The sequence below is a fragment of the Syngnathus leptorhynchus genome, chromosome 10 (genome assembly GCF_054491065.1).
Source record: "Syngnathus leptorhynchus isolate UIUO chromosome 10, UIUO_Slep, whole genome shotgun sequence".
NCBI lineage: Eukaryota > Metazoa > Chordata > Actinopteri > Syngnathiformes > Syngnathidae > Syngnathus > Syngnathus leptorhynchus.
In genome coordinates this window covers 4,531,082-4,557,191 of record NC_141204.1, presented here as the reverse complement: position 1 = coordinate 4,557,191, position 26,110 = coordinate 4,531,082, and the positions used below count along the sequence as shown (strand labels likewise).

General features: G+C 42.3%; 1 protein-coding gene across 2 annotated transcripts in view; it reads right to left on the bottom strand.

Annotated features, from left to right (window-relative positions):
* c1d (C1D nuclear receptor corepressor) overlaps positions 1-26,110 on the bottom strand; it is an 84,523-nt gene that overhangs the window by 12,149 nt on the left and 46,264 nt on the right. For both annotated transcript variants that reach the window (XR_015067412.1, XR_015067413.1), the window contains exons 9-11: positions 24,665-24,791; positions 14,504-14,683; positions 11,999-12,092 (exon numbers count right to left, since the gene is read on the bottom strand). The gene's annotated coding sequence lies outside the window, so the exon portion shown is untranslated. The remainder of the gene's footprint in view (positions 1-11,998; positions 12,093-14,503; positions 14,684-24,664; positions 24,792-26,110) is intronic.

Below are 26,110 nucleotides of genomic sequence, written 5' to 3'. Positions count from 1 at the left end.
AGTGTCTGTCCAGTCAGGTTGATGGAAAAGCTGCAAAAAGCAATTCTAAACGTGAGAATGTGCAGAGCTCTCGTAGTCGTCGTCGTAGCGGACGGCAAACATCGTAAATCTGGCCGCGCTCTATGTTTACGTTGCGTTGACCTCGCCGTGCCCTCCGCGCTGAGCTCGGCGTGATCCTCTGGGCTGTTGACGTACGCAACGTGCGTGCGCGTGCTAGCTTTCGCTTGCGTTACATGCCGTCTCGGGACTTCACTGTCAATAGGTACGCATTTCAACTGGAAATCATAAACCTATGAAGACTACATTAAACACTATACCCTCATCCAAAACTAGTCTCAGGAATTTCAAGACAAAAATAACACCGGAGTAGAAAAGTGACATTTCACCGAAACTATTTAAGTGCCAAACAACCCAATTTTTTTTAGGGAGATTAATTTTTTTAGATAAATTGGGTTATTCTTTGACCAAACTGTTTTCAGAAAATATACCACAGCCTTGTTACTTCAAATGATTACAAAATGTTACAGCGTGTATATATATATATATATATTCCCTTTTGCAGTCATATAATTTTTTGTGGTATTTACAACTCTAAATTCTCCAGAGTACATGTAAGCTAGTCTCTTATGTGCATGTATTCGGCAGATACAACTGAGGGACCATTATGCTTTTTGGAATAATAACGTCGGGTTGGGGGACGCACAGCCTCTTCTTGTTGTAATAAACCACACGCACACACACAAAGGGCCGCACACACCTCAGCGCGGTCCAAAATGCCGTAAAAATTTACGGGCTGAACATTCCTGCGGGGTCAAGCAATTTATCAAATGCTGCACATTCTGGTTTCAATTACACAGGCCATTGTTGCGCGCGCTCGTTTTCAGCAGGTTCATTCGGCCCGCTCGGTCCGGTCACTCGGAACCGCCGGCCGCCATCTTCCCATCCTCATCGTCTCATTTTTTTTTTTTCTGTTTGCGATTCTGATCTCATCCCCCTTCCTTTCTTTCTCTCTCTCTGTGGTAGAGTGGTGATAAATCCGCATTTTATTGCCGAAGAATTCCTCTCTCCCGGCGGGGCTGACAGCTCCCCACCGTGGGGGGGACGCGGCCGGGTCCAAACCCGATCCCCTCCCCATCCTCCCTCCATCACTCCATCCCTGCCTCCATCTGGCCCTGATTAGGGGGTGGAAGGGTGGCAGGGCGTGGCTGAGCGGAGGAGGAGGAAGAGGAGGATGCGGCGTCCACAACATGTCGCTATGGAGGTTGAGAGAAAATCAAGGACAAGGTGAAGACAAGCGCGGTCGCATCGGGAGGTCCGGATGAATGGTTGGAGCTTTTAAAGTAGAAGTGACACGCGGGATGTAAAAAAATGATTGTGACAAATAAGTAAACACTCACGCTCGCCGACTTCGCTTTTATGGCCGTGAGATCAAAAGCGGCGACGGATACGAGAGAGAAGCCACGCGATGCGAGACAGAGGCGAGAAAATGAGGAATGGACTATTAGGAAATCGTGGGGGTGAATGCAAAATTTTTTTTTTTTTTTTTATATCAAATAGAAATAAGCTTGCTGTGGGAAAAAAAAAAAAAACATCCAGAATTATTAAAGGACTCAACTTATTTTAACTATGACATTTTTATAAGCAAAGTTACAAGAAAAAAAAAAAATCAATATCATAAAGCGGTCGAGTGTGCCTCTGCTCCTGCATTCCCTTTGTCGTCGTCAAAGACGAGTTTGTAAAATAAAGATGATCAAACCGGGCTGCCAGACACACTTTCGATTAAATCTTTACGACGTGTGAAAGGTTAGCAGACGTGAGCTTGCCTTTGCTAATTCCGCCGTACAGCTGAAACGTGATAATGACCTCATTTGGACTCGGTGTGTGTGCGTGCGTGCGTGCGTGCGTGCGTGCGTGTGTGTTGGCAGCCATCGTGTGCCACGCAGGCCCGTGTAATAAACACAAGTGCTTTGGAAAAGCTGGTCCAGCACATGAAATCCTCCGTAATGTACTTTGGCAGCCTCATCTCCACATTAGTGGAGTAACTGTGTGGTCAATTCAAATGGTGTCAAAGTTATTGTGTGATCAAATCATCAGAGATTCTGTCTTTACAAATATAATAATGCTCTTTTTTTTTACAGAGAGGTTATATATATATATATACACACACATACACACACACACACACACACACACACACCATTTTTTTTCCCCCCACAATTTAGAATAACCAAATAAAACATGCAGTTTACACTCTGACGCGTTTGTGTGAACTTTGCTGAATTTTCTATTTGGGTGAACACTTCCAATCTCAGTTAATCAACTGTCACATTTACCCGCCGATTCCTTTCATTTAAATGTAAACTCTTGTCTAATTGAGATTCACTCAGAGGAAAAAAAAGAAAAGAAAAAAAACCTAGTATGATTTCTATTCATTATTACACGTCCATTTATCTGCGAGAGGAGACGCGACGGGGAGGACGGGGGTATAACTCTGAGGAATAACAATACCATTAAAAAGCCTGCGCGGCAAGTATCAATCATGCTTGCCGTTAATGTCCCTCCAAGCCTATTCACGCACCCCCCCCCCCTCTCCTTTCTTAATGTCCACCCATCTGTGTGTGTGTGTGTGTTACATTCAAAGCCCTCTAATCAACAATCGCTGCATCTGGGCCAGATAATGAATGGCATTGTTTATCACCTCTCTCCTGCGCTAGGTGATAAATGCATTTAATGCCGTCATCTGAATAGGAAATGAGAGCGGTGCGTTTCTGCTTCTTCTTTTTTTTAAATCTCAAGGAATGATCGTGTTAATAACATTTTCGCCGTGGTGATGATGATGATGATGTTATCAGGAGGCCCGCCGAGGCAATAAAAGCGACGGGCATGGCAAATGAGTTTATAGAGCAATTGAGTTTGATTTAGTGGCTAAATGATGACAAATTTAGCAAATATCCGACAAGAACAACTCGAAAGGCAGAATTGCAAGAGTTGCAATGACTAGTGAGGTAGTTTGTAGATTTCCAACATCCAAGTTTAAAAAAATATATATTTTATGGCTTTAATAGCAACATTGGTTAAATTTGTGTGTATTATCAGTATCCAAAAACAAAAATACTATTTTAGCATTTGTTTGTATCCCAGTGGAATAACAGAGGCTCCGTGTCAGAACCCTGTGGGATGCCTAAGTGGAATACAGACACTAGCAGCTCTCTCGACAGTTTTCAAGCGGTCCCCTTCTGGCCCTTTAAGTGTGAAAAAAGCCCCCGCAGCCCAAACTACCTCCCTCCTCTTTATCAGTATCAGACCCAATCATTGATAAAGACAAGCTTTCTGATAGCTTCTCCACAAGTGATTTGCTGCTCATACCAACTCCTTATAATGCACACGTGTGTTGGGAGACAACGAGGTTTCTTACCCTCTCTTGAGATTTTCAAGTTAAACACAACTGAACCGCACTTCAGAGAGTATGCCGAGTACAATTTAAGAATCGCTGATATTGATATATAGATAGCATCAAAATGATAGATAGCTGGATTTTCAACTCCATCTGAAAAATGGTCTCCTTGGGCAGAAAAAAAAAACAATGATACCTGCTCAAATTTGATCAATGTCACTAGTAAAGTGCTTCATGATGGTTTTAATTTAAGGCTCAGACACAGCCTTAACTCTTGTGTCCCATCACTACCCTCCCTTCTCCCTCCTCCTCTTCTTCTTCTTCCACGCCAGCTGGGCTTCGGCAGGCTGATGCCGGGTCCCGCTAGGTGCCACTGACAGCTGAATTATCCCACAGGCCGCAACGCTTGATTATCAGCGGAGAAGTCATCAGGGCGTCCCGCCGCCTCGCACCCCCAGCCTGTCTTGCCCAGCGCGCCTCCCCTGTGTCACCCCTCGTCAAGACAGGGGCGCCTCCTCTTGACAGGTAATCTCAACAATAACAATTACCGCCATTACTGGTGTCATACACAAGTGGCGCACCCGCAACAAAAGGCCTTTCTAATTCAGCGTGCAGACACCAACAGGTAACAAGGTATCAGAGCAGAGGGGCACTACCGAGGTAAATTGAAATGCAAAGAAGGAATTTATGGCTTTTGCACAGGGTTTCAAATAAGATATTTTGGTTCCTAAATTTATTAAAATAACCATCATTCACGTGTACTGTAAACAAAGAACATTCAACTTAAAATGGATTAATTGTATTTAAATTGTAAATTTATAAAAATGGATATAATATCTTTATATGAGATATCTGACAGATATCGGGCACCCCCTCACACACAACCGGATTATTTTTTTTTTAAACAAAATCAATTTAAAAGGCAAAAAAAATGGCTACCACAAGATAAATGCACACAGTTACACTGATTTGAATTGTTTTCTTAATAATGTTAATATTAACACATTTGGAAAAAATAGCAAAAATCAAAATAGCAGGCCTCTAAAAAACGAGACAGACGCAAGTTAAAAATCACAATAAAACATGGTAAAAACACAATCTAAAACAGGCAGATGAGCACATAGCTAGATTGTTGTTGTTTTTTCAACACAATTTTTTTAATTGAGTTGTTTGCTTTTTATGGTTACGTGTATTTTAAAGGAGTTTCATTTTGTGTAGAAATAAATAGCAGACTTGCAAAACCACTCACTATAAATTATCATAACATAAGCATTTATTGAGAATCCCTGATTTATTAGCATTTTACTGGATAAAATTCAAATTGACAGCAAAGTTTTGGGAAGCAGTATTGTCAGGTATTGATGATGCCATTTGATCAGAGAATCTCATTGATCGTGTGCACTTTCATTGATTTTTTTTTTACTAGGCAACTGTAAATCACAGATGGAACCGATAACAAGTGAGGACATCAAATAATATCATAAGGGACAGACGGGGGAAGCTAATTGAGAACACTAAAAAGATGGCATTTATTGCGAAATACAATGCCAAATTACGAGGAGGAAATGCGGCGATTTAAGTTTCGCGACTTGGTTAAGTGCGTATTGCCATGCACGCAACGACGATCGACTTCTAAATACTCCGATTTAATTCGGCGCCTAAATAAACCCAAATCACGTAAGTGTAGTGGAGCGGAAAAGCAAAGTAAACAAGGCCCGCGGCGTGAAATAGTCAAAGGAGAGACCCTAATGACAAGACGTGGGCTTCAATTAACACGCGTCACAGCCCACAACATCAGATGTCACTCTCATTCGGCTGCCGAACACGAACAAAACACTCGACTCGGACGGCCTGGATGTTTAAATGAGTCCGAGGAAAAAACTGCAACCGTCGCAGCGTCTTTATCCCTTTAGTTGTTGTTGTTATTTCACTACCTTTTTCGTTGCAGCTGTATTTTTGTGCAGCGTCTTGCATAAAAATAATAATAAAAAAAAAATCATGATTGCTGCACGCGTAATAAATAAAAACACGCATTCGACATTTACAAAAAAAAAAATGCAACACCGGAAATATACATGGTTAAAATTGACATTACAAAATAAAACCTTAAAAAGCAAGATATCCTATTCGTGTTGGTCATTGTAAATGAAAATACCAATTATATAAATTGCGAAATGAGCCTAAAATAAATGTTTCATCAAATAAGTATTCTACTAAATAATGAACACCTTACAGGACTTACAATGTTGAGCATGTTCAATGTAAAGTACCAATAATGTGATCACTATAAATATATTCTCCACCCAATCCAAAAATATACTTTAAATAAAAATAATTATTTTGAATTGTTAAATCGAAATAACTACGGTTCAGAGTGCACAAAAATACAGAACAAGCTTTCAAACAAATAAAAAAAATAGGCCACAAGAATAAAATTACTTTTTCACAATTGTTTTAAATATCATTTTTATTCAAGTAAAAACAGTTCATACAACTTACATAAAAACAACATCAAAAACAAATTCACTTTGACTGAATTCATTTATTCTTTTTTATCATCCATGTGAAAATAAAAAGGGCGGTAATTTGAAATCAATCAAATCTACCTAGCAACAACCTTTTCCTGCTCAAATACAGTCTGAAAAAAGAACATTTTAGTCTTAATGTTCTCCTGACCTGAGCCGCTCGTCTTCCTCGGCTGGCGTTTTTCTGGCCCTCCTGTTTGTCTGGGATCCTTTCTTCTTTTTTTTTTTTTTTCTTGCGCATATCATTTACATACATTTTTCAGCACCTTGACGAGGCCTGGCTGTCACATCGTAGCTGCCGCTGGACCGCTAGCTTCTCCGCGGACGATTGCCGCTGGCAGAAACAAAAGGCCGAGGAAAAGTGCAGCGAGGAGAGAGAGGGAGGATAAATGAGGCCTCTGTGTACCCCCCCCCCCCACACACACACACACCACGCTCCCCCCCCCCTCCCACTCGACAAGCAGCCTGGCCCTATACGTGACTCTTGAACCAGGCTGCGTTTTGTGTTAAGCAGCACCCCTCTCATGACAGATCTGCGGCGGGGTCGCCGGTCAAAGTTGAGGACCGGGTCGTGGTGGTGGTGGGTGGGGGGGTTGTACTCTGCAAACTGTCTACCCGCATGCCTTCCTTCACCCCCCCCTCCCCAACACCACCACAAATTTCTTTCTGGCATTACGTCACTCAGCTGACCCTTCAAAACAAAGCACACCCGCCGAATGTTTACGTATTTGCAGACATTTTTCTCGCGGCCGTTAAAAGCTCGGCGAAACGCAATAATTCACACGCCGACTGGATGTAAACACGCCGTCGAGGCTGGGAAGATGAGAGCTAGCTCTTGCTAAAGCTAGGCTCAACACTTTGGAACTTGTTTGCGTTTTAAAAGCTTGACTGCTGAGTTGACGACAGACGATACCGCAAATTTGATGCCATTCCAAGGAACGGGGTGTCACCGATGTTTGGTTAAGATGAGAAATAAAAACCTTCGTTTTATCATCACTTCAGTATGTCAATATAATCAAAACTGGTTCAGAACTTTTCAACACTTGCTCAGAATGATGATTTTCCAGTGGATGTGAATTTGAATAGTGATGCAATACCAAGTGGCTGGTATCAAGCAAACTTTACAAAAAAATGAGCACTGCAATTTTGGTATGAATACATATTGCAATATATCAATTGCAAATAAATCGTACGCAGAGCATCACTTCACAATGTACGATACCATGTGAAAATCAATTCTGGTACACAATTCATAATTATAGGTTGTAAATATCGCTCATGCACTTCAGGATGTTATTTCTTTGGAAAACAAAAATGCGATGGGAAAATGTGCTTTTGACTTTTGGATTGTTCGGAATGTACAGGTTTTTTTTCTAAGAAAAGTTAATTAAACAAAGTATTAAGGTTTCGCCTCGCACACATGCTCACAAACACACTTTGATATAAACAAAGGTGGAGACAAACCACATAAAGCGGAACACCGCCGACCACAAGCAGAAAGACGGAGGGAACGCGTGATGGAGTTGGACTTGAGGATCAAACAATAAACAGTCCATTAAGTGTGTGGTGGTAGTGGGGAAACAAGGTGGGCGGGGGGGGGGGGGGGGTGATCATATCAGGGTTGGGGGGGGGGGGGGGGGGGCAGCGAAGGAATGATGGGAGTTTATTTAAAGCACAGTGACCCCGTGGCCGATGGCTGCCTCAGTGCAGGGATGAATAAAACTTTAATGGCTCATAAAACACAGCGACCCCCCCCCTCTCCCACCAAATCCCCCACCACACACCCCTTTCTGTGCGACTTTGCTGCATTTATTCCCGCCGGCCAATCAGGTGTCTCGATTCTCCAAACAGCAGCAATGAGGAGGAGGGGGGGGGGGTGTCACGGTGAAAAGTTTGGGGAAGTACGCCTGTTAGTGTTCAACTTCAGTATGTCTAATAATCCATAAATTGTTTTTTAAATGCTGTGAAATAATGTTACAGTCCTCATGCAACTGTTGTTTTGATTGTAAAGAAATATACTTGTGATTGCCAATACTAATTTGATCTTTAGCTGTAGTGGTTAAGGATTGCGTATCATTGGTCAATGCGGTTTTTAGATTATTATTTATTTATTTTTTAGATTTTTGTGGAACGTGAGCCCAGTGTCATCAAGTGAGAGAGAGAAACAGGATAGAAGATAATTTCTTCCAGTTAAAATTATTATGGACTAGGATGCTCATGCTAACCTAGGCTAAATGACTTTCGAGCTCAGTATTTCAACTGACAGGAAATGAGGACGACACGTGAAAAGTACTACTTGAAAAGTAGAGTGATGAGGAATCGAGCGAGTTTTTCCACATATGCGAGGAAATCACACACAACCTTTCCACCTCTTTTGACAGAAAACTGTGAAGGTTCAAAGTGTCGGCAGCGGTCAAATCAAACCTATGTGAAGAGAAGAAAAGCCAAAAGCCCGTTTGCCTCTTCGGAAACAGCCTGGGATGGTCTAAAACGCTTTGGATGCGGAAATGTAGAACGGCGGGAAAAAGTTCTTATTGACACACAACTGCGATCAAGTAGTAGCAAAAATGGATTATATGTTGAGACGGTGGTACAGAATATATTTAAAATATTTATATCCTTATAGTATTGTTGCCAACGTCGTCGTGATTCATTTTTGGTGTGTGCCGTTTGGCCACTGGGGGCAGTATTATAATAAAGTTATGCAGACACAAACGAAGAAGAGTTTCACTACTACTCTAAAAGAGTCAATCTATATGTAATTCGAAGTTTGTGTTAGCATAGTGATATAATATTTTATAATATTTCTGCACAACTCCATCGAAAGTACTTGCATTGGTGTGGTCCAGTAACGCGTTCACGTCAAATTGGGATGCGATGGACTTGACCCCAGCAAAGCCAGTGAGTCATTGCGGGACTTCCTGCGCTAAATTACACGTAATCATCGAGTCATTTAAAAGACTTGATCAAAGGTGTGAAAAGTGGCTAAGAGTTGGAGCATATTCACTACGCTTGACAGCCTGGCAACGGTTTAGAGCAACTATCCCAGACCAACATCCAAAATCTTGACATCATCTCCCGCACTGACATCACTCCACGTGTGATCTCGGCGAGGCGGGAAAGAAAAGCTTTCGCCCGGCCATTATCGTGTCATCAAAGCGTCTGAAGAAAAAAAACAAAAACGCCGCTCCCCGGAGGCCCGCACTCGCCCAATTATGGCTCTGTTATGTCAAGTGCATTTGAGCCCAAAATTGCTGCAAGTTGGATGGTTCAAAGCTATCGGGTTGCCGTGTGAAAACACAGCGACCGTGACATCACTGCCAGTCAAAGTGCACATTAACGCACACGCAGTTGTTTTCAAGGTGACGGATTGACAGTATATATAGCTTTATTGTCATAATAGAAGATGGCGCTGCAATACTGTGGGATTCGGTATCAATCTGATATCAAGTTGATACAGGGAGGCCATTAACTGATAATGACACGTTTGGAAAATGATGGTAGCTGCAGCATCAAATTGTTAAATCTGAAGGGATTTTGTTTTTCTTATTGACATTACTTTATTCTCACAATACTGTAATAAGTAATAATATGCAGTCGGTTAAAGGTTTTTCTAGACGTGCAAGTTAACTTTTATAGAGGATTTTTTTTGGCGCAGATTCTGAATCTGCCCTCAATTTTTTTTCATAAAATATTGATAAAAATAATAAAATGTATGCAAATAATACTACAGCTAATAATGTCGTTGAAATAATGGATGAAATAATACATTTTGCAGGTGCAGTCCAAAATAGCCCCCAGGCATGACTGTCACCCTGATCACTCGCTCATTAAGCTTGTCCTTTAGCGACACAATACACGAAAGCGCTCTTTAGCGTCTTCACACCAACACACACTGGGCTTTGTGATTACAGGGTGTGAGAAGTTTGTCAGCCCAGTGAAGGAGTCTTCTTTTTTTTCTCCTCGAGATGGTTTGGACCATTACACACGACCTCTGACCCCGGCGGGCACCCTGAGGTGAAATAGTGCAGGCCTGCTCTCACTCAGCCGAATCCAGTAACAGCGAGGCAGGCGCTCGCTCGTGTGTGTGTGTGTGTGTTTGTGTGAGAGAGAGTGATAGAAAAAGAGAAAGAAATCTCCAAGAATGATTTCGCGTGGTGACTTTGACTTTATTTTCTGTCCCTGATGTTTTTCTATTCATTCTATTCATCATCTTAACGAGAACCCTAGAAGATGACATCATAAACAAATTGAAAGTGTCTGTTGTTTTGGTCCACCACTAATTGACTTTTTTTTTTTAATTCTAGATGAAGTATTTAGAAAACAAATATAATCAATCAATATGAGATATAAGACGTGAGAACCAAACACGAGTGGTCATCAGACACACATTTAATTTGAGTGACGGTTGATTAGCAACTGTCCACTCCACTACTTAACATGTGACCGCTCATGCGTGGACCACCCTGCTAATTATGGCTTAGCCTAGCATCCACACAAAGGTGGATGACTTTACTGGCCATGTGCAAATCTTCTCAATTCATCATCATGGCTGCTTTGTTTTTCTGGCAGCAATTAAAGCATCACGCTAATGTTTTAAGTGGTTATAGAATGTTCCTTTTAGCGGTAAATTGTTTTTCCACTCAATAGTTTGTTTTGGTGCTGTTTGGAAATGAAATACACAAGAGTTGAGCTCATTTCCTTCGAACTTAACGCAACCCAAAAAGTTGACAAACACACACAGTCATCATGTGAAGGAAAAGTAAGAAAATAAGTGTTGACAATTCATTCATATGTAAATAGAGGTCAAGTCAAAGTCTGCATCCGCCGGCGCCCACGCGCTCAATGCTTTTGTTTTGTGTGCAGTCACACGCAAACAATGAGGGATGCTGGGGGTCGAGGTGGGGTGAGGGGGGACCTCCTTCCCACCAACAGAGGATTGGGGATGGGGGGGGGGTCAATTTCTCTCCAAGTCCAATCAAAGCAAACGTGTGTTGAAGTGAGCCGGAATTCTCTCATCTGGCGCAAAAACGTTCGCCGTCACTGTGAAAGCCGCTCGGAGAAAACTTCTCAACATCTCACAGCGATTTAGAAACTGGTCGAGGACAAGTGAGGTCATCGCTCGGCGGTGCCAACTTGGCTTCGACGTGACGCTTGCCATTAAATACACATCCACGCATTAAAGTATACACACAGAAAAATGTGCACTTCCCGCACAGCCATGCAAATAAACACACATGTGCATATGACACATGAATACATACAATTTGCCTGAGATCATAGATCATTATCTCCAGAACGGTTACACATGGTTACACATAGACATATACAGAAATATGAAACATTTCATATTTAAGATTTTTGGCCCGACCCGTTTTAGGAGACAAATTTGGTCTTAACGCACTTTAGCCCGCAGGATAATTTTAGAACGCTAACAAGTGTCATCATCGTAAAGAATTTAAAAGCAGCTTATGGGAGCCAAGAAAAGTGTCAAAACATTTTCAGCATTTGTTCTACGTCAAAGTAAAAAAAGACACTTGAGGTAGAAGGCGAGATTTATTTTGCGCTTGAGTGCTAACCATAATTTTCGGACACTGTTTATTGCGATTGTGTAGCGTTCCGTTCCAATTTTGCCCATTTACACTAACAATGCTACGCTTCGTGCTAGCATTGGCTCACGACTTTGTCTCGAGGAGTTTGTCAAGAGAGGTGAAAATTATGAACCGAAGATGATTTTTAAGGTTTCACTTTCATTAAATATGACATTTAATAAGTTGTTATAAGCTACATCAAAGTATTTAGAATTGTTCATCTTGACAGTTATGCTAACCCCCGAAAAGAAATTTGATAGTGGCCTTGACACCTTCAAGGCCTGGAATGTACTCAAATTATAAATAAATCCTGCAAAACGGAGGTGACATCTTTAAAAATTGATCTTGGAGAGATTTTAGCTACACACACACACACGCATGTCAGATCAATTGATTGATGTTATGTTTAGCAAAATGTTAAATATACATTTGCACATGTGCTCACGGCGTTTAGAGAAAAATAATCAAGCCGGCGCTGGGGATCTTACCTCGCGGTCAGTCAGAAGGAGGAAGGTTCCATTTTTGGAAGAATAACGTCATATTTTTGGCATCGACATCCTGATGGAGGCGTTCGGGTGAAACCTGGGTCAAAGAACACACAAAGGGCACCATGAACATTGGACTTTCTTAACACAAATTCAAAAAGAAAAGCCCCAAAGTATCAAAGCTTGGAGTTGTACTTGAAAAAGTGCTGCATCTCTGTTCAACTGGTTTTGTCTCGACTTGTTTGCGGAACTTCGACAGTCTTTGAAACACACCGAAGGTGCGATCGCAGCCCGAGATGCTTCCAGATGCCGTTTAATTAAAATGGCGACACTTTATTCACAACATGGGAAATCCACCGATGGAAATGTGCATACGATCACGGACATCCTAGCTGCAAATGCGCAACGTTGACATTTACGTGTTTTCAACTTGTCTCGGGGCGCAAAGGCTAATGACCTCTAGATGCATACGTGTGTGTGTGTTGCGTTCAAAGGCGTGTTGAGGGGCGAAAGGTGTTCCCTTGCTGACGCCAGGCACACTCGTGGAGACACCCTGGCACGGGAGATGAGAGTGCCACCTCACCCCTGACATAGGATTTGACACCTTTCACGCACATCAACACATACCTGGATAAAACACGGACGCATAAATGTCGAAATGAACATCGCACAAAAAGCGCCCCGCCCACCAAATGTGGTCGCATCTTCACGGACTTGCTGAAAGACACAAACAACATTGTCTGATACCTTAGCGCCCGTTGACAGCCAGCTGTCACACACACAAGGAAGTCAGCGAGTAGATTTAAGTCCACAATGATCGGGGAGTGTTAAGAGATCTCAACATTTCTGTGCATATTTTTTTTTTTTTGAAAGCTTTACCAACCCGGAGTTTTATCTACATTATAACAAAGGTGGACCAGAACCATAAAAAAAAAAAAAAAAAAGGTCAAAATATCAAAAGGATCCAGAGGGCTGTTATGTAAATGTGGTAAGAATAAGGTCACATTTAATATTATATATTAATAGAAGTGCCCTCTTGGCTTCCATCTTGAAAAAAAAACATTGTAATGTGACATTCAGAGAAGTGGGACGATCGCGGCCCACCAGAATGAGGCCGCGAGAAATGAGAATCCTGTTCACTAGCTAAGCAAAGGGCTGGCTGACGAATTGTTGATTAATTCACTTTTTTTTTTACCAAGATGAACATTGTAACCAACCAACGAACCAACCAAATAATTGTATTCTATTTTATTTGAAGGCCATATCGCTCAACTCTAGCAAGCGTGCTAACTTTGATACACCCTCCCCCTTCTTCCACATTATTAACAAAATCAGCACTCCCTCGGCTGTTTAATTTATTACCTACAGATAGAACTCGATGAAATCCAATATTTTAATTGAATGTTTAGATGGCGCGCAGCTTGGGTGATAAATTTCCACTTGCACCCTGTGCTGCCATATCATATTGCTAGCTTCTAATTACATTTGCATAAATGATACTAGTCGTGATGATTGCCGCAGGGTTGGCCCGGACCATGTGGTAATATATATAAAAAAAAAAAAAAAAGCCGAGGGGAAGTTATCATAAGTGTGATATCAACCTAATGTGACCTATTGTATAAAATCAATGAAAAACAAATGGAGCTCCTCTTGATAATGTCAGATGGAGCTAATGTAAAAAACACTGCGCTTTATAACGTGGGTGACCTTTACTTGTTGTGGCTCATTTGTTATAGTTAGCGTCAAGGCAACTCGATAAAGCGACGCTTGTTGCTAATACCCTTGAAAACTCCAAATATGTTTAAAATTGATTTTAAGATGAAGTGTAAGCTCAGCGCTCACTTTGTTAGGTACACCTGCACACTCTAAAGCAAACAGTCAAACTTCCGGTCAAAAAAACAAAATGTCTGCCAAACAACCAGCAGGAGCTACTTACATTCATTTTGATGTATATGTATATTTTTTGATGTAATTCACAAATATATAAATAAATAAATAAATAAATGTGTATGCTTGCAAATATGATATAATAGAACTTTCTATTTAAGGAGAAAAGAGCAAGGCATGAGTTTGTACATGATAGCAACAGCTTGTGTCACCCGCTGAGCCTCATGACAGACTTATGAGTGATGGCGGCGGGTAAGGCGATGCCTGGGAACCGTACGAAGACATTTGCGGTGTTGTGTACACGCCGTGTCACGGCTCTCGAGTGGGCGCTAACCGCCGCAGCGGGCGGCCTGTGGGAACTATGTGTTTTGGAAGCGGAAGAGGAGATGAGGAGGAGATGAACACACAGATGAGCGATATGGAACGTGGCCACCATTCCATTTCAAAAAAGTTTGGAATTTTTCCTTTGGAAATCAAAAAAATTTAGGAGAAGTTCTGTATAAAATCTGAGTGTATTAGTTTTCTGGAACTACAAAAATATGAAGGGAAGATAAGATTTTGACTGATTTGAAGTGGATTTTTAAATCAAGACAAATCTCACAAAGAAATAAGAAGCCTCGCCTGTGAGTGACGTGCTGCTTCTTCACTCGGTCGGAGAAGGGTCGTTAATTCATCCGCAGCGGAAATATCTGCTCCGATGTCTTCTTCACCACTTTGGAATGTTCTCCTACTCGCCCGCAGACGCTCCATTTCCTCCTCCTCCTCTTTCTTCATCTTCATCCTCTCCTTGGCTCTCTCACGCTGTGAAAAGTAAGTGAGAGAAATGATGACGTCCGATGTGCCAGAGAAGAGCGACACTGTAGGTAGCAATAAGAAGCCATGTTGGGAAGACGCTGACGGGCCGTTACACAGCAGCCCGCCGAGTGGACCCGCTGTTTTAAATACGAGCGTGTCTGCTTAGAGTGATTGAGAAGGACCCCTGCCGCAAGGCCTTCGCTTCTGTGCAGCTCGTCAATACATCACCATTTTATTTATTTTATCATTGGGTTTATTCTTTATAGGCTTCACTTTATTCACACAAGCAAAACGATTTTTAAATGGTATTTATTTTGTACTATTTTGTTGGAACACATTTGCTTTATTTGAGTTTTTATGTAAACAGTTTTATATTTTTATCATTATTATTTGACTTTTTTATTCAAGACATTTCATGTTTATTTTATTTTGCGTTTTTTACATTAGCAGTTTATTTTGTTTGATCATTTTTTTATTGCCTTATGTAATTTTATTACATTCATTATTCATTTAAATGTAATTCAAATGTAATTTATGGCATTGATGCTATCCAATAAAAAGCAATTTCTGTTGTAAAAATCAAATACCAGTTGTATGGATATTCAACAATTATATGTCCTGTAAGATTTATTTGTTCATGTATTATCATCACACCATTCTCCGTCTTGCTTTTCCCATTTTTTTTCTGTTCTTCTGCTTCATGAATATGGATGTGACCTCTTTCTCCATGATGCTCGACTACACACACGTACACGCTAATTATGATTCACACATACATGCATATGCTTTCTCTTCTGACATTTCCCATACATTGTGTTTGACAAATTAAAAGTGTCCACATATTTCACAAGTTTACATTAATAACCAGCAGGACCAGATTTGGTCAATTTAATTGCCCTCGACAGATCTTGACAGACTAATTCAAGAATAGCCACGTAGTGCTAATTTTCCGCGGTTCCTTAGCGACACGTAAGAGACATTTGCTTTTCTGAATGAAAATATGATTGGGCTCAAACTCAATTATGTGTATTAGTGTGGATAATCACAGAGATGAGGAAAACTTGGCGAGTTAAAGACCACAGAGAAACTTGATACGATTGTTATTTTCAGTGGAGATAATCATACAATGGAACAATGAAATAAGGAAAGGATGAAGTGCTGCCACCATGAGGGAAAATTGGTAAAAATAAATAAATGGCTTATCACTGTATATATATATTCAATTTTGTTTTCAGGAACACGAGGCTTTGAAGAATCACATAACGCAGCCCAGATGATTGTTAACACTGCCATCTCAGTCAGTGGTACTTTCCCAGTAGGAACATTCCCCCCCCCAAAAAAAAAAAAAGTCGAATGAGTGTTATGTGGAGGAGGCCTGCAGCATGAGGGAGGGAGTGGTGTAATTACACATTGTTGCTATCAGCGCCCTTGAACTCTGCTGTTTGTCAAGCCGATCCAACAATGTAGCCTCTGTGCGATAACGGCCGGCGAGATTCGCGCAAGGACGTCGGAGGCCTCGCCGGGGGAGGAAACAAAATGGTGCCGGCCGGACATGTCTTGTCAGGCTGCCAATGTTGTTTGTATACACGCGTGAGAGGTTGAGTCTATGATGGGGTCTAAACTCAGACAAGAATCTCACCCAAAAAATATATACTCCATATCACAAATGTAAATAATGTCCATCTGAAGGGTTGACGACGGCGAGATTCAAAAGATGCTCTTGTCCCTCGCTCGCTCGCTCGGCTTTTAACGGCTGGCATCCTCCTCTGCCTCGCACTCGGGGAAAGTTCAAAACCCAAATTCCTCTGGCCACCGTTTGTTTTCTTTTCCATTGATCACCGAGCAGCTGCTGACGGATTCTTTCACACTCGCGCGCACACGCACGGCCGCAGTCTTCCTGGTACGTCGTCTTCATCACTGTAACGCGGCCTTCATCCTTCTTTGTCTGGGCCCGGTAATAAACGAGACTTGCTAGTAATTGGCCGGCCCCGAGACGACATCATCACTCATTCAAGTGTCCGATAATGACACGCACACGCGCACTGGCGCGCGCGTGCGGATCCATATCATTGATCTGCGCTTCCCCCAACCCGTCCTGTCTTTCAGAAGAAACGAGAGGCTAGAGGACGTTCGAGATTTCTCCAGCCACGTCCATGTCTCAGTTAGGCTGCAAACCTTACTTTGAAACCTTAACCCAAATTAGACCAATCTATATTCTTCTGACTCATATTTTTGTTTGTACAAAGTAGTATATTTGTGCGGTACGTTTGCGTCCTCCGCCTTGAGGCAGGCTCATCCCAGTGGCCAAGTAAAGATTGATGTTGCTCATCTTCGGGAATGGCCTCGTAAAAAAAAGAAAGCACTGCGCTGGATGGGGAGGGCTGGCTCTGCCTTGCCGCCGTCTTTTCTCAATGTTCATTCATGCCTCCTCCTTGCCGCCGTGATATACAGTAGGCCACGTCCTGGCGAGAAGCCACGTCGTCTTTATACACCATGTGAGCTCTATAGCGAGACAGACAGATCCCCGTTCCGAGTCCTTGACAACTCACAATGTATTACTCCGTCCACCCGCCATGCTAGTTGCTCGCCAACTATTCAACACTATCTCCTTCTTGCTGCCCTTAGTCTCCTCTCAGATGTAAGATTCCCCAGATTTAACGTTTGATACACGGCTCTAAAAGATAATATACACACAAGTTATTTGAAGATAATGTTGTGGACTTAGATCTGGACTCTCCGCAATCTCATTCCTGCTGTCTGTGAGTTTGTCCACAGTGTTCACTTGGCTGTTTATTTGCCGCATTCACTCTCCTCTAAGACGTATAATTGCCTCCGTCGTAATTTTTTAGTACAACAATAAACATGAACGCTCACATCCAATTACCGTGTTATTGTTCCTAGTTTTTGGACACTACTCCATAGTCTCCACTTTGCTGCAGTCGCCCTTGATCTGTTTGCCCATATCAAATAGTCTCATCAGCATTTGGGGATCCGCGGCTAGAAATGCCAATAGTAAACACATACCTGTTCGCTTAATCTGTCACTGTGCCTCAACTGCTGTAACAGCCCTTAGTCTCCATATGGATACGATTTCCACAGAGACAGGAGATCTTCATTTTTCATGGTTGTTTGTTTGTGTTTGTCATATTGACCGATGTGTTCAATGTTTTTCGCAGATTCACATCAAAGTGTGTTCCAAGCAAGAATTATTTCATTTTTCATACCGAGACATTTTCTTTCCACAACACTTTGATGCCGACTATAAATGGTCACCACGGCGATAGGTTCAATATGTCCAACGAGGCCCCTCCGGATAGCTCGCGAGAATTACCATGTTGGAGAGCAAAAGACGGATCGAGCGAGGGAGCATAATAATATCCAATGGTCTGCTTTTCGACAAACGGAACGCCCGGACCGTTTATTTCCCATGGTGCCCTTGGCGGGGCAGTCACACCGTTTGCGCTCCCAGCACATCCTCACTTAATTTCGCATTCTTTAATATTGCATGGAGCTCATTTAAAGGCGGTGGAACACGCACACACACACACACACACACACACACACACACACACACACACACACACACACACACACACACACACACAACGCTACAATGGTTCCAACGTAATTCTCCCACCACCAAGCGCTCTCAAGAGTGTATTTTAGGATGGAGCAGTGGGTTGTGGATTGATGTGGTTACAATTGGTGTCTGAGCATGTGTGTGTTTGTGCGTGTGCAAAACTGGTACATGTGTGTGTGTGTATAAATGTGTCAGTGCATGTGTGTTAATGGAAGCATATATTTCCACAAAAAGACATCAGCAAGCAGCTTGCCGCCGTTCTCTAACGTCGTCAATCACTTCTAGTTCTATTGTCTTCAATATTGAGGAAAGGAAAGTCAAAGTAGGGTTTTAAATTAGGGTAAAAAAAAAAAGAGTTAGGGTTTTAAATAACGATTTTAACGAACAAGTCACATTCACCAATGATTTAATCTGATAATAATGTTAACATGCTAGCATGCTGTGCCCAAACTCAATGCTAACTCCGCAACAAGTTCAGAGATCGTAATAAAAGCCCCCAAAAGTCGAAATAAGAGAACCAAATATTTTTTTCCCCCCCTCAGCCGTTTTTACAAGTTAAACGGATTGTGTGCAGCCATATTGATTTTATTTTCTCGCGCGTTTGGGCCGTGGCGCCGACAAAATGAGGTCTGGCCCAGAGGTTTATGTCCTCGCCGCCGTTAGACGGAAACGTGAGCCGAGGCTTCGGCCGGCCTTTTATTGTAAACGCGCTCCCTGTAGATGGTCGGAAAGTGTCTGTTTTCCTGCCGATAGGAGGGGAATTAAATATGAAGGCTATCAGTGGATGGGCAGGAAGACTCCAAACGAGTGCTCAGGGACAGTTTCCCATTATTGTCATCTATTATGGCCGACAGATAGTCATTCTGCACGTCCATTACGGCATCGGTGGCAGGCGGAAGGCCTCTTTTTGCTAGGAAAACAGTTAAGTGCGAGAAAAAGCAGCATCAGGGCCAAGTTGGCTGAAACGATTGATAAACATTCATAATTTCTGCAGAAAATGAGACAATACGGCCGAGTGGCGCGGTGCTGCCCTCGTGCCAGGATGTCACCAAATAAACAGCTGCTTTCCACTACATTAAACTGCACTCAAACACACGTGTGTTGCTCAGAGTGTTTGACTTTACTTGCAAAAAAAAAAGTGGGGGATTCAAAGTAAGGTTTCTAGCCGGTGGTTAGGTTTCCAAACAAAATCTTATTTCATTTCTTATGTCATTAATTAATTGTATCTCTATTTTCTAATGTCGGTTTAAGTTTGGGTAAATCAGGGATTTACTTAAATTGGGATTTTAAGGCCAATTTGGGAGCTGAAATCAGGGTTTTAAATCAGAGTTGGGGTTTCAAATTAGGGTGCAAAGTCTGGGAAATGTTTGGGGATTACTGTTTCAAGGCAGAGTTTGGGTTTGACATTAGGGTTTCAAAATGGAGACGGGGCTTCAAATTGAGGTTTCAAGACAGTTACAGTTTTGAGCAAGAGTTGTGGTTTCAATTTGGGGTTTTTAAATCAATGTTAGGGTTTCAGATTGTGGTATCAAGTTAGGGATGGGATTTGAAATGATCTTTTCTAGCATGTCTAACCATCCACCGTGATATCAGAGTGTTGCCAGGCGATGACTAAACTAAGCAGCTGCTTTACTCCCACATTTGAGTACTCTTGTGTGGTTCAGTGTTGGACTTGGTTTCTTGGAAACACTGTGAATCCACACCTAGCGCCAGGAGAACCAAAACCGGCAGGATGCCTCCTGGTCCGCAAGCTCCAGCTGTCTTCCTCTGCTAGCTTAATAACGACTAGCTTAGAGACTAGCGTAGCTTCCCGCTGCCACTGCGGTGCGAGTGTGAATAATGGTGCCGCTGGCTGTAAATGTCAGGCCTTTAAATCAACACAGTGCAGCCAGCGGAGAAGACAAGTCTTCATCACAGTTTCAAGTACGTTGACTTTATTTACTTACAGTGTGTATGTGCGTCGTGGAACACACCGACATGGACAGAATAAGGGCAAGACGGCTCGGCAGTTATGTTAAACCAGGTTTAGGGGAACTAAACTGGGGAATAGGGTTTTGAATTAAGGTTTGAAACCCGGTTTAGGGATTCCATTGAGGGTCTGACGTTTTTCTGTCCTGTGATGACGGGTTTGAATCCGAAAGCGGCTCACAAACACGTGCTGTGATGTGTGAAGAGCAGCATGTGCATGCTCAACTGTCAAGTAGAGCTTTGACGCCGAGCCCATGCCGAGAAAACGCACAATGCTTGGCCCGCGTTGGACTTTCCCAGGGAGCTGACTTTTCCCTACGGAGGAAACAGCATCAGCTGCTGACATTCCGGAACTCACCTAGCGTCACATAGTCACTAGGCTGGCCCTGAGCCTTGCTTTCAAGTCTTTTGGCTTGAAAGCCGGCCTTGCCAGACAGACAGACAGGTTGGCAAAATAATAATAATAATAATTATTTGAAGGGTGGCCTGAGGGGGTGAAGCAGTCGGCATGTTTGAGTGAGACAGCAGATTCTCAAGTGTCGTTTGGCTGGAGGAAATGTGAGGGAAGTTGAAGGAAAAGATTGACAGCAGACACGAGGCTCAGTCAAGGGAAATGTCAATCAGCAACAAGAAAACTAGACATGCAGACTTTTTTTCAAACTGCACAAAGTATATAAACCAAAAAATGGGCGCCTGCCTGAAATTAATGCCTAGTTACAAATTTAATAAAACATTACAAAAGTATACCGAAAATATGTTATTTTGCATTTTAAATATTTTTGTCTAATTAGGAATGATTATCTTGTTAAAAATAAAAACCAATATTACAAGAAATAGCATCATTTTAATATTTAAACATTTCCCAATTGTGAATTTAAGTACATTTCATCCCACCGTACGTGGAAGTAATACAGAAAGAGTGTACTTTGCAGGTAGATGTGGTCTGGTGGTGTGTGTTGTGGGGGAGGTGTGTGTGTGTGTGGGGGGGGGGGGGCAAAATGGGAGAATGTTTTGAATTATACATTCCTGCCATGAGTGACAAATGGAGAGAAGGATTCGTCATAAATCACAAGCAGCCCAACACAAAGTGCTTGCTCGGCAGCAGCCTGAAATTTAGTGTTTGCTTCGTCTGCAAACGCCACGATTGTGCATGCGCACAAGCGTGTGTGTGTGTGTGTGTGTGTGTGTGTGTGTGTGTGTGTGTGTGTGTGTGTGTGTGTGTGTGTGTGTGTGTGTGCTGACGTCGTCGTGCTCAGCAAAGTTAGCCAATTAGCCGGCTAGCATAGTTTATTTTTGTGGCTTTTAACAATCTCCTTTCCTTCCTATCTTCCTTCCTATCTTCCTTCCTATCTTCCTTCCTATCTTCCTTCCTTCCTTCCTTCCTTCCTTCCTTCCTTCCTTCCTTCCTTCCTTCCTTCCTTCCTTCCTTCTTAACTGCATGCAAAGCGATAAGCAAGTGCGTCAAACATACAGACATCTGAATTCCATATCATCTAATATTTATTTCATATAGATAAGCAAACCCAAAGAAGACAGTTGTCGTATATTCAAGACGTGGAGATTCCAAAGAGACGCATCGGGGGATCAACGGGAGTGTTGACTAAGCATCTGCGAGTAAATAAATAACCTCAACCGACATGACGATTTCCAAACCGCATGCGTGGTGGATCTTCCCGACTTCAACCGGGAGGCCGCGCGCTATCAAATATTTAGTTTGGTGCGGCGCAAATATCAGCGTTTTTTCTTCTTCTTTGACGTTACCTGTAATGGCGTTCTTATCGATCGGCTGCGTAATGGTCGGCCTCATATACTGGATGGTGTTCGTTTAAAGTAGAAATGAATAATGGGCGTCTGAAGCAAAGCCATAAAACCTCGCATGTATGCGAGTGCGTGTCCATGTGTGTGTGTTTTCATCGTCATTGAGATGTGGAAGCGGAAAGAAGGGGAAAAGGGATGGAGTTTTTAATTTGCAGAGTATAGTGAGGCTAGGAAGGAGCAGGGGGGGTGGTAAGACTTTAAGAACGCGGGCAATAAAATCTAATTTACCCTCGCAAACAGAATTTGTACTAAAGTATTTCTGCAAACGCAAAGCATTTCGCCTCCGAACGCTCGTTCATCACTTCTATGCGTTGGCAAACAACCCCCCCCCCCACTGCCTGCCTCCCCTCCTTCGTCCTGCTCCCTCTTAGGTCATCAGCCGGAGAAACCACAACAAAAGAGGATCGGGCGGGTAGTGGCGGGGGGCCGGCGTTGGCGCGGTGACCTTGGCTGTGACATCATGTGGCGGCAGAAAGAAATGAAGCCATTAGGCCGAGGCAGCGCTTGGCCATAAATCAGACTGTTTCCAATAAGCTGCCTTAATGGTCATCCATCACCCCCGCCAGCCTGCGCCCTCCGCGCCCAACCGCCTGGGGAACGGCCGCCGGGACGCGGGGAATGGGGTGGGGTAATAACGGCGGGGAGCTGCGCGGGGGCGGACTCTGTCCAGGTAGACTCGATGGGATACGCTCGGAGAGGGAAAACAGGGCCGAATGAAGGATGAGGTAGAAAATGGGAGGCGAGGGGGATCGAGGGGTGAGCTAAAATGGAGGGATGGGGGTAGTAGAAAAGGCGACCGTGCAAAAACTGGGACTGAGAAACAAAAGTAAGACATGAGGAGTATTACTTCATTGAAATGTTTCGTCTAAAAAAGCGATCAGTCTATCCAGCCGTTCATCTGCACATCCATCTTATTAGTCCATTCAGATGGAGAGCCGCAATTATATGGTTGGTTGGTTGGTTGGTTGGATGGATGGATGGATGGATGGATGGATGGATGGATGGATGGATGGATGGATGGATGGATGGATGGATGGATGGATGGATGGATGGATGGCATAAAATGCCGCGCCATTGGTTTAGGAAACAGCCGTTACACAACAACAACAGCAAATTCATCTCTGTGACTTTTTCCTCAGGTTTTCCACTCGTTACCATTTCGGTGGCTTCCAAACCCAATGACAGCATTTTATAAATGGTGGCGTTTAACGACATGAGCTAACACTCGTTCCGACAATTAGAGGGAAATTGCCGCAGTTAGTCAGAGTGCATCGGAGGAGGAGAAGAAGAAGATCACACGGAAACATTGCCGGTGGAGCCAAACCCGGGCGTCGCAGTCGCCAAGCGGGACCGCGGGAATGACTTCACACGCTGCGTTTCAGCAGCGCTAGCCACATACACTTTGCGTCGAAAGCTTTTTTTGGGCGAAGCGAACTGCATCCGTATCCTTCACAGTAGGACTGGGAAAAAGTTGATGCTCGAACGACCAAGTTGGATTTGTAATGCCAAACATTTGGCTTGGTCAATGAAAGAGATCGTGATAAAGTCACAATTTGTGTAATTATAATAAATTATTAAATATGTTTTTTTATTCTATTATTTGCAACATATTGCTGATTCAATTATTTTATGAAAACATTATTCGTGAAAACAAACATTATATGTGACATTATTATTGATTTCTAGTCTATTATTTAGAATGAACAAACTGCTTCCAAATAAAAAAGTTCCAGAAAATGTAAGGAATGTATCTAAAATATGAATATTGTTTTTTTAATGAATATATACATTTTATAATTTTTATGTTAATATTTACAGTAAAGAAAACAACTAATTATTTGACAGTATTGCCTGTTTTTATGTAAATTAGTTAATATTATGAATTATAATTAATATTATATGATATTATACATCAGCCTGTACACATATCTACTCTTGTCTTTGTGACTTTGAGATGTTACCTGTGTGAACGACCCTTTTTGAAGGACACACATGGGGGACCCAACGTGGCCCCTCTCAGCTGGTAGCAAGCCCCATATGCTTCACAGACTCCTGTTGTTATTGTTGTTGTTTGGCTCATTTGACATGTGGACCCATGACAGTGTCCAGAAACCCTTCTGAGCTGCACGTGTGTGTGTGTGTGCACACACGTGTGGCGTGTGTTCAGCCACAATGTTCGCTCAAGATGGTGACTTTAGCATCATTCATATCAAATGTTGATTACTGTGTTATTCAATTTGAATGTCTTGATCGTCTGAGATGAGGCAATAACACATTAAAGTCAACAACAACTTTCTTTTGAACTTTTGTACTTAAATGTATCAAAGATAATGTTTTATATTATTGATACAACTGGATCCAATATTGGTGGAATTTAATGGTTTAATTTCATGGAATTTAATTTATTGGTGGAATTTAATAGTTTAATGGTTAATAGGTTACATTTAATGCCAATTTTGATTATTAAAAAATGCAATATTTTTCACCAAGTGTTTTGATGATCACATAATGTCACAATATTTTCGGATTTTTGTGACGTATCTGTGTGTATCATTTTTGTACCTCGATATAATTATTTTTTTTTAAAATTAGCACAGCATGAGTTTCTCTGCAATTCCTACCTCGTGTTTGGGCTGTCATCAGTGCAGGAACGTATTGTGGGAGACATCATCAGCTAGCCACATGAGGCCTGGCTGGCGGACATTGTGCAGGCGTGGTGCGGGAAAACAGGAAAAGGGGAAGGCTTGCCTGTTAAAAAGCCAGAATGACATTTATATGAATATTTACATTTGTTCACAGCTGTTCCTTGCGGAGTAGTAGCACTCCCCAGCTAGTAGAAAGGTCACAGCGCCGTTTTTACTAGCTTAGCATGCATATAAAAATCTTTTGTTTGGATCTCCTTCCTCTTCTAATGTAATCTCACAAACGGCAGTTCAAATGAGGTTTATACGAGGAGGGAAATGGTGGAGTGATCGCTTATAAGCGCATGTTTATTTACAATTAGGTGGAATGCTAACATGCTAACAGTTGGTATGCCAATGTGTGCAACTTGAGCAGAGAAAGAACAGAGGTTGATATTGATATTACACCTTGTCATCGTCTATAATCATTACAGATGGAATGCTAACGTGCTAGTTGCTAACATGGTGCAACAAGAGTGGGGAACGCGCTATGAATGCAAAAAAGATGCTAACATGCTAGCAATTAAATGATACAGATATACCTAATATTCTGACCTAAATCCCACCTTTCTTCAAATCTAGGCAACCATACAGCTTTGGAAAGCGCACCCCCCCCCCCCTCAACAAGCCTCCTTCTTTCTCTCTTTCTCAAAATGGCTCCATAAATCAAGAGGCTAGATGTAATCTGCAGTGTCCAGAATGTGAGGGGCGAGGCCGGCCGGCATAATGCGAGCAGTCCTCCATTGTCATTCAGCTGCATGCAGCAGCAGCAGCCTGAGTCTGATAAGAGTGCGCTGAGAGAGGGCCATAAATCACTAGCTGTGCCAACGCTTACTCCTCTCATCTCAACGTGGGATTGGGGGGGTGTTACGTACAATGTGTATGGTCACACACACACACACACATGGAAATGTATGACATGGACAAGACTGGTCTTCAAGTTGTTTGTGACCTTCACCAAATCAACACTGCACTGCGTCCATTCATAATAATGACTCAACAAAGGCCAACATCTGATGAAGACAATTTATGCACTTTATCTGTTAATATAGGATGACGATTTTGACAAAATGTTTTTTTTTAAACTATTTTTACACACCTATATTGAAACGTGTCTTTCTATGAGTATATTTATTCCTGTTATTTGATCATTTGAATGAAATATTTGATTGAAATGAAATGTTATCATTTGAAAGGATAGGTCACGATTTTAAATCTCCGTTCACTTTTCAATCGGACGACTTCCCAAATTGGAATACATCTTAAGCCGCTTTTCCTCACCAAAGAGCAACCGATAACGATGCGTATTTTTTGTCTCGCGGTTACATCGAGTGTCAGCTCTCACTCTCAAGCGTCCATTCAGTTGTCCTTATTCATATGCTAAAG